General features: G+C 43.5%; 1 pseudogene; it reads right to left on the minus strand.

Annotated features, from left to right (window-relative positions):
* Window positions 1-1,255: 1,255 nt before the first annotated feature.
* Window positions 1,256-1,466, minus strand: LOC114613414 (annotated as a pseudogene).
* Between the last annotated feature and the right edge of the window lie 8,368 nt (window positions 1,467-9,834).

Here is a 9,834-nt window from a genome sequence, read left to right on the forward strand (position 1 = left end):
CCTTAAAATAACTACAAAATCCATCTATTTTCCCCCAATGGTGTGTCAATTTTTTAATGAGAGGCTGGGTCCTTCTGGTGATTTTGGTCTCCATGGTAACATTTTCATGTGTTTATTCTGGCTCACTGAAATACCAAGAAAAAGTTGACTCACATTTGACTGGAGGAGGGGTCTCTCTAATTAGAGAATAATTACTTAAATTTTGATCACAAACATGAAGATATCGTGTGTTTCAAAATAATTGCCGTGCAACACACTTTACATGACAAATTAGAGAACATTTGGGCAGATGTTTCCAAGTGTTGGCTGACTCTTTACAAGTGCAGGTGTTTTTGAGATTATTATTATTTCCATCCATGTATAACTGACCCTGACTTCCTTCCCGCGATTCCATCTCCCGTACCAGGAGCTGAGTCATGCAGTAAGTAATGGACCAAGTGTTTGGAGTGACACTTCTAGGTGTTGTTTTGGACCTATGAGATATGCTACCGAGACCTGATCAATAATATAACATCTGTCTTCAATAGCCACCAATCAGCAGAAGCAGAAACACGGCCTGGATATCACTCCTCACATATACTCCTCTCAGTTTGGGTGTGGGAACATAGTGGAGACCCGAAGTTCTCTGTAATTATAGCTTTCCTTCCTTCCTTCATTCCTTCCTTCCTTCCTTCCTTCCTTCCTTCCTTCCTTCTTTCTTTTTTCTCTCTTTCTCTCTCTCCCTCTCCCCACTCCCTCCCTGCCTCCTTCTCTCCCCCCCTCTCTCTAAATTAATTGGTATGGCACCTGACTTTGCTCTTCTTTAAGAGGGGAGCAAGTGGGCAGGCAGAGGGTTCAGCAGGTAAAGGTGAGCCAGGGCAGTTTGAAGGGCTGCTTGGTGGAATCTGTGACCATGCTCGCACAGTGAACCCAGTAGGGCTGCCTCGGAGCTTGTCACCTCGGCGTTGGCTGTTACTGTCAGTCTTCTTACCTTCCTTATCTGGTCACAGCATAGGCTTTGCGCTGAGTTACTTTTGATCTCAGGGCGATTGTTCAAAAAGATGAGATTCTGAGTGAACAGTAAATATAATTTTCACTGTAGATGAGAAACTTGCCCCAGTAGGGGCAGATCAGCTATTTACTGAGGAGCACTGTTCTCTTTCAGGCACCAACACCATTGATCTTTTTTTTTTTTTAAAAAATACAAGTGCTTTATTTAACAGTTGCAGGTCATTCCATGGGCTAAGTAGTGGATTGCCAGGACCCAGCAGCAAGGTCAGCCCAACCTCCAAGCTTCTCTTTCTGACTCTAACAGGGCGAGCAGATCACCCTCTTGAACCTGGCCTTTCACGTTTTCGGATAATAGAGCATCTGGCATCATCCATAAATTCCACTGGCACCTGCATGCACTGTCCCTATGAACAGGTCCTGCCCAGCACTTTGGCTACCCTAGCCATCTTGATGGGTTGCAGGCAACCGGTGTCCATGACGGTAACAATCTGGCTGAGAGCTCACCAATTCTTTTGGGTCTGAAACTATTTCTCCCTCTTGACCCCAGGCTAAAGTAAAACAGGGCCCAAGAATAACAGCAAAACTCAAGACAGCCTGCTTCTCATGCCCCATCTGGTTGAGCCTTGACCAACAGAACTTATTTAAAATATGAAATGCATGTTTCCCTAGCAAAATTGAGAGTCATTTTATACCTGTGACCCTCCAATGAATGACTTCCTGAGACACAGTGAGGTGAGGATGGCTTTATGCACGACTCAGGCAACTTGCAGAGAAACTGTGGTGCAAGGCTGATAGAGTTTGGTTGTGACTCTAGGGAACGGAATGATGGATGTTTTCAGACAGTACTGCAAATCCGTCCCAGAATGATGAGTGGATGTTTTCAGACAGTACTGCAAATCCGTCCCAGAATGATGGATGTTTTCAGACAGTATTGCAAATCCATCCCTTTGATGGTTCTTAGAAAACTCTGGACCCTGGAAGTCAGGCCTTTATTCAAGGAAAGGCATACACTCACCTAATTACAACTTGTTAAGTGTATGTGCCAGGTTGTGTCGAAGGTAGTTGCATATGACCCAGTCACTTCTCAACAACCACTCAGCAGGAGACCGAGCTCTGCTTCAGTTACAAGAGAGTTTAGGTTTCTTAGTCTTGCAGGGCCTCAGAAGGGGCCTGAGTGGTTGGGATTGAGCTTCTCTGACCCCACCTAGAATCGATTCCTCAGTGTCCTCTCTCCAGCTGCCCTGTTCCTCTGACTCTTTTTTTCTTTTTCTCTTGGTTTGTGATTTATTCAAGACATGCTGACTCAGGAACTTGACTGTGGCCAGTACAGTTTAGGGGGATTTTTAGACGTTCTTCCTGTGTCTTCATGACTCTGTACTGATGCCTAAAGAAGTTTTTTTTAAGCCTACACATTTCTGTTCAAAGCTGTTTTTTGGTAAGGGTCTGGCTATTCTTTGCTGAAGTCTTCCCTTCCAGGATCTAGGAGACAGATGTTCTGTCTAGGTCTCAATCAGGAGCTTCTCCCCCAACACAACTGCCTCTTTATCCTCCCCCCCACCCCGAGGGAGGGAAGTGACTCTGCATGGAACATCCGTAGCCGTGGACCTGCTCTGAGATCAGCAGAAGTTGGTCTCGTCACTTCTAGGTTCTTCACTCTTCATTCTCACTGGGCTGTCAGCTCTGCCTGCTTTGTGTGCACCATAGACTCCAGTAATGAGAGGTAGTCTAGGAATAATACTAGAAATAAAACTAGAGTTAGAAAGAAACCAAGAGCAGCCCAAATTAGATAAAGGGATTTCTCTTGTGATGTGCAAAGGAGAGGCAGGGAGAACCAGGAGTCTGAGTGTTGGTATAACTGGTACATGCCAGGGTTATTCTGGAGGCTTTTCACCACTGCTGAAGGCCTAGTGATGGATACAGTGGGGCTTATGGTTCTGGGTGCTGCATAGCTCCTTGCTGGGACCCTGAGTTTCTCTCAGAGACAGACAGAGCAGAATAGGAACTTGAGGGAGTTAAACCATAAGTGCCTGAGGGGAAAGGGAGCCCGAGAAGCCTGGAGATCTTCTCAAACCTGTGGATGGAGGGTCTAGTTTGTTAATAGTTTAAGTGCTGATAGTTTTTTTCTGTTGGTGGAGGTGTTTCAAACAAATCTGTCTACAACAAAAAGTTGAAAACAGACTTCCCTCAGTTCTGGCCAAGGGAGGAATCAAACTGGTTTACAGGCTTTGTAAGGGAATAGTGGGAACCAGTGCTTACCAGGCCTGATCACTCTGTGTTTCCTTTTTTGGAACATGGGCTATTTTAAAAGTTCATTGAAGTAGGTTTGTTTCTCTGTAAAGACTGGCATCCTCATTGATTATATAAGGTAGCATTGATAATTTTTTTTTTTTGGTGCCAGACAGATGTACACCAGACAGATGTGCACTATCAGTTCAGGCAATAGCACTTACTACTTACATGAACTTGAACGTGAACATGAACTTGGATCTCTTAGATCCTTAGACATTCAATTGTGTAATACAATGGCAATATGTGGCTTGGTCTGACCAAGTGGGTTGCATTGGGATTTGGGGACCTCTGTTTTTATGTCATGTGGTTTTCAAGACTTTATTCTAAAAAAAAGCACAGACTCCTTGTTCTTTATAACAGGCAAGCGAAGCCCATGAACCTGTGCTATGCAGCTGTGGGCAGCAGTATGCAGAGAACCCTGACTGCCAGGAACATATATATATGCAGGGTTTGTCTTAGAGGTACAGTCCACGTGAATGCCCATAGCACCTAGAAGCTAGCAGAGCACCAGAAGTAAAATATGTTTTGTTTGACAGCATGAAAATACTGCTTTCCTCATTACTTCTGTAAATCACTGACTCAGCTAACGGGCAGTGCAGGTTTGGCATGAATCCTTCCATTCAGGGCCAAACTCATTCCCTCCCATCAGATATTGATGGGGCCACTGCCAGCTGCCAGGCATGGTTTGCATTGTGGAACATATGCAAAGGAAGATGACAAAGGATGGTTTTCACAGAGTATTAGCTTAGTCAGAGAGACTGGATTTAAGCCCATCCTATGAGATGGGCCAACACCTGATGCAGCTAAAGTGGTCAAACAGCTGAGATGGGACGGGTCATGGGCTGGGGGACAACTTATTATTTAGCTAAAGGAACATAGCAATAAAACGATTCCTAATGACGCACTTCTATACCCATAAATCAGTGCCTTACTCAGACTTCATAGAGAAGTTTTTTCTTTTTGTAGATGGGAACTAACAGAGACTCACAGGCGGTCAGTGTTCAGAGAGTGAGAGACTTTGGAACATGCAGTTCTTAGTAAGATGTCTTCTTAAAGCTCTCCCCTCAAGGCCCAGGAATTGTGAGGCAGAAAAGGCGGGAAGATTTTAAGAGCCAGGGGAGATGAAAGAGACCAAGGAAGCAGTGTCTTCCCATCACAACAGGTGCTTCCAGAGGTGAGGGAGCATACACAGGCTTGCAGGGCCAAGCCAGATGAGGGTCCATCACTAAGAAGGGGAAGTAGACAAACTTCTCTCTGGAAACAAGAAACTATTTTCAACTGATGCCTATTAGGAAAGGGAAAATCACTTTTCTTCAGTAGAGCGTCACTAGGTTTCTCAGCTACATGTGAGGGCAGGCCCTATGCCCAGAAATGCTTGGCTAAGCCAAAACAGAGTCCATATTTTTTGTGTGCTTTTTAAAAAGTATTATTTGTATTACTGATCTCTTTCTTCAGTTTGCTTTTTGCTTTATTAGTGTTTTCTGTTTTTTTGTTTGTGTTTTTGAGAATGAAAGAGAAAGAACATGAAGTTGGGTGGATAATGAGATAGGTACAACCTAGGAGGAGTTGGGATAGGAGAAGATATGATCAAAATACATTGTATGAAAATATTTTAATTAAAAAAATATTAGAACAGCAAGTTGCTGGGGAAAATGATGAGGTACCGAAAGAGTCATTTTGTGAAGGAGGTGGGCTCTCTGGGGATAGTGTTTTACCAGAGAACTGATCCTGTGGGGGAAGGTTCATCGGGGATCTGGGGAGGCCCCTTAATAGTCATAAATCAGAATTGTTACCTGAAAACAAAGGCCTAGATCTACCTCAGAGACCACAGTGGGGACTTGGGGGTTTATGCTAAGTGAGGAGACACTTTTAAAATTTGATATGACTTGTATTTTAGAAAGCTCACTCTAGAAAGTAGCTTCATAGAATGTAAGAATGGGAAGATAAGTCCAGGAGGCCATCGCCAAATCCTGCTCTGTGGAGACAGCTGATCTTCAAACAGGTTTGCTATATTTGCTTGTGTTCACTGAAATGATCCCAAGTACTCAACCACCTTGTTTTCCCCTGACAGACTCAACTGGTGTGGAAGGAAATTGGAGAATCATTTATTCCAAGAGTAGTGCTGGCTGGAAAGTGATGGAGAGACTTCCTGGGTTGTCAGCCTGCCCTTCTTCCTCTGCCTCCCTTTTTCCTGCTACTTCTTGTCAGTTTCTTTTCTAGAATGTTTTCTCTTCCCTATCTCTTTCCATCTGTGAATCAAAACTTTCCACTCATCTCACAAAGTTATCTCCACAGCAAGTGCATCTGTAAACAACCCCAACAAGGAAACCTAGTGTGTTGTTGGAGGTGCCCCAAAAGTTCTGATGACTGGATGTGGAGCCATTCTTCAGGAGCCCTGGAAACATTTTTTAGGTACATGATGGACGAGGGACCTTGTTGGGGCTTGTAAGTTATGAATCCCTTTTAGTTTCATTGCTAAAGTGCTTGCGGATCTTATTCGTGATGTTGTTTCTCCTGAATGTAGGTCTTACGCATCTGGCTGCTCAGCTGTTTTTAGAGAGTAGGAGTGATGGTTCCCTTAGTGTGTCATTTTTTCCATAATTAGAGAGGAAACTCGAGAATGCTTTCCTAGCAAATTGGTGACAGTGTCCTCCAGCACCTGTTCTTTCAACCATGAAATATTTGTAAACAGCCACACAAGTTCCCGTGTCTGATCCTGTCTTGTGAACACCTATTAGAGCAATATACAATTTTGGCTAGTGTAAGCTGATATCTGCACTTGCCCACTCTCCCAACTTGCCTGTGGATTCATGTACAGTAAATTATTTGATTTGGAAGGAGATGTGAGTTTTGGATCAGTAGTGACTCAACAGATGAGAAAAAAGAATTTAAACAGAAAAATCCCATCATTATTTAGCCAGTAACTAGGAGTCTCTGTATCTCAACAAACATCCAGATTGCTACCTTCTGGAAGGGTTAGACGTTAAGCCAACATGCACTCTCATGGGTAAATTTGAAAGCAGAAGTGGACTTTCAAAAAATCTAAATAAGTGAACGTTGTCATATTTTAGCAAATGGTAAATTTCGTGGGGATGAAGTTGAAAGGCAGTGAGTTTGGGCACCTCACATAGGGTGGTCAGGTGGGGCGACGTGACATTTTATCAAAATTGCAGAAGGAGATGAAGGGAGTGATGAGAGCCCTGAGGAGGCCTGTGAAGAAGGTGTGTTTGAAGAACAGCAGAGGACAAGCTGGGGGCTGGTGTGAGAGAATAAGAGAACCATGACAGGACATGAGGTCAGCTAGCTCTTGGAGCTGGAGAAGGAGGGGATGGAAAGGCAGTGCCGAGCAGGAGCCAAACCTGAATCTTTTGGCATCTTGAGGCCAACTGAAGTTGTTCTGGAGGCAGCAGTGGACTGTGTCAAAAGATAGCACTTGGTCATATGAGATGTATCCTAAAGCTGATTCTTGTTGGCTTACGATCTACACTGAGAATGTGGTGGGATCTGGAGTAACTGGAAGAAGAGAGAGCATCAGTAGAGGACTTTTGTCCAACTGGGTAGTAGACATTGCAAGCATAGTAAGAGGGCTAGTCTGTCTGTCTGTCTGTCTGTCTACCTGTCCACCTACTTACCTACCTACTTACCTACCTACCTGTCTGTCTGTCTATCATCTATCTATCTATCTATCTATCTATCTATCTATCTATCTATCTATCTATTTTTTTATCTATCTATCTATCTATCTATCTATCTATCTATCTATTCATCTTTCTATGTGTACATATGTCTTGGGAGATATGCTCAAATGTGTGCATATGTGTGTGTGTGTGTGTGTGTGTGTGTGTGTGTGTGTGTGTGTGTTGCATGTGAAGCCGGAGGTCTGTGTTGTGATGTGTTGTTCCTCAGGAACTTTCCATTCTATTTTTTTGGGGCAGGGTCTTTCTTTCATTGATCCTGGAGATCCTTAGTTCTGGTCAGCTACCTGGCCAGCAGGATCCAGTGATCTGCATGTCTATGACTACCTAGTATTAGAATTCCAGTTGTGTGCTATTGTGTTCAGCTTTTTATGTGGGTGCTGGGGATCTGAACTCAAGTCCCCATGCTTGCGCAGGCAGCATCTTACCAATGGGCCATTGTCCAGCCACCATGTCTTTCTGTTTTAAAGAGGGGAGAAATTGTAGTATGTTTTCATGATGATAAAAATAACCTAGGAAGAAAAAATAGATTACCCAGAAGAGATCTAATGGAGCTGTGAGGAAAGTGATCCTGTTCTACTTTGTGTCTTTGTCACTGTGACAAAGCACTGACCAAATGCAACTTGAGGAAGAAAGGGCTTACTTCAACTTACAGTTTATGGTTCATCATCAAAAAAAGTCAGCGCAAGAACCCAAGGCAGGAAAACCTGGAAGCGGGAACTGAAGCAAAGACCGTAGGAAAATTCTTCTTACTGGTTTTCTCACTCTGGCTTGCTCAGCTACTTTTCTTATGCATCTTCCTAGAGATGGCTCAACCCTCACTGCATAGGAGCCACATACAGGAATGGCCCAGCCCTCACTGGATAGGAGCCACATACAGGAATGGCCCAGCCTATAGTAGATTGGGCTCTTATTCATTCATTGGCAATTAGAAAATGCTTCACAGAATTGGCCGTAGGTTAATCTGATCTGGGCAATTCTTCAGTTGCTGTTCCTTCTTCCTAGATAATTTTAGGTTTGTGTCAAGTTGACAAGAAAGAACATAGGTTCAGCAAACAAGAATATGACATTTAATGAAAGCATAGCCAGTACATTTCTGAGGAGGGAGAAATGAAGGGCATGGATAAGAGTCATAGACAATTACAGAGACAAATCCATGTTTCCTTCTCAGTTCACAGAAAGCAGAGTTACCAGCTGGGAGTGGGGTTGTGTGAAAGAGTATTTTAAGGAAATAGAAAAATGTTTGAAATTACTGTAGAGCTGTAAACACTGTGATTGCTGTCCTTAGGTGATCACTCTTCAGAGAACTGGAAACATGGTTAGAATTCAGGTCTGGGTGAAAACTAGGCGTCAGATCTAACAGACTCTTGTCAGCTATAATAACAGTGGAATCTTGTTCCAAGTGACCAGAGAAGCTACCAGAGGACTTGAGCAGTGGAGAGATGCTGACTTCCATGTTTAAAGGGTCACCATGGTTATCCCTGGTGTATGACTCCACCAGAACACGAGGAAAATGGCACCAACTCCCTAGTCTAATGATTAGTGGTGATGGCTTCTGCCAGGCTGCATATGGGTTTGAGATGGGTTTTGAAAGTAGAGGTGACAGTATTCTCCAAACACAAGTTCAATGTGGGAAAGTGGCATCAAGGAGATGAGTTTCGGCCACACGCAAATGCCAGTGGTATCATTGGGCTTTCCAAATGTAACACATCTGTCTGAAGATTCAAAGCTAACATTCACACAGGAGAGAAGGCATGCAATATTTGTCTTTCTGTGTCTGGGTAACCTCATTCAGGATGGTTGGGGCAATAGTACCTTACTTTCTCTGAGTGACTCTGAACGGTTCTCAGCATAGAGTCTGTAAGCCACAGCAGCAACAATCTGAAACTTTCTGGAAATTCAGTTATTTGAGCCTCTCATTTGAGTTATATGGAACCTCATAGTAGAGGCTCAGCAGCTGGGATTTTCTAGTGATTCCAGTGCACTGTAAACCCGGAAAACCATGGCATTGTGGCTTGGGCCACAGTAAAGACTTCTGATCTATAATGTCCTTCTGGATCCATACAACACTTACACTCTGTGAACCCTGAACTATGATAAATTGGCAACACTAAACCACAGATTATTTGCTAAGTGTTAAAGTATTAAACTCCTTAGCAAGCTCTAGCCATCCTGTTACTGTGCTGATGTGCATTTAGCATCGAGGTGCCTGGCACAGTGAGAGGTGAGCAAGCATAGCATTGATCTTGAGTTCTTGGGAGTTGTTGTAAGATTTTCTTCCTCCCGTATCAAGAGGTGGAATGAGTATTTTATGCTAATATCATCCATTTTCCTACATTGAGGGAATGGAACAGGAAATAATTGATAGTTCAAACCTATTAGCCATTTAATGGATGGCTAGGAAGGAGCCCAGCATGGCAGGAGGGGCATCAATGTAAAGAAGCTTTGATTTAGTGAAATGTTACAAGAATTTTATGATCACCTGGGAATAGTGGGTTCTGTATCTGTATCATGGGTTTTAGTGTGGCTAAAATTTTCAGTGTTTCCCTGGAGACATCATTCAGATTAAATGATGACAGGGCCTATTGATGATCTTTTGCTGAGTCACTATTTGGATTTGGCAAATGGCAATGTTTTGCCATTGGAAAGGCAGGTGCTATCACAGAATGCCAGAGGCTAGTGTTTATTTTTTTCACTGTCTGGGCATCTGGAAAGTTCAGGAATAGTTGCTTGCTGCTTTGGTTCCTGGTAAAGGCTCTCTATCTGTCTTGCAGATGGACACTTTCTTTTTGTGCCCTCCTCTTGACCTTTCTGAGAGAGAGAGAGAGAGAGAGAGAGAGAGAGAGAGAGAGAGAGAGAG

The sequence above is a fragment of the Grammomys surdaster genome, unplaced genomic scaffold (assembly GCF_004785775.1).
Source record: "Grammomys surdaster isolate TR1022 unplaced genomic scaffold, NIH_TR_1.0 126219, whole genome shotgun sequence".
In the NCBI taxonomy this organism is placed as follows: Eukaryota; Metazoa; Chordata; class Mammalia; order Rodentia; family Muridae; genus Grammomys; species Grammomys surdaster.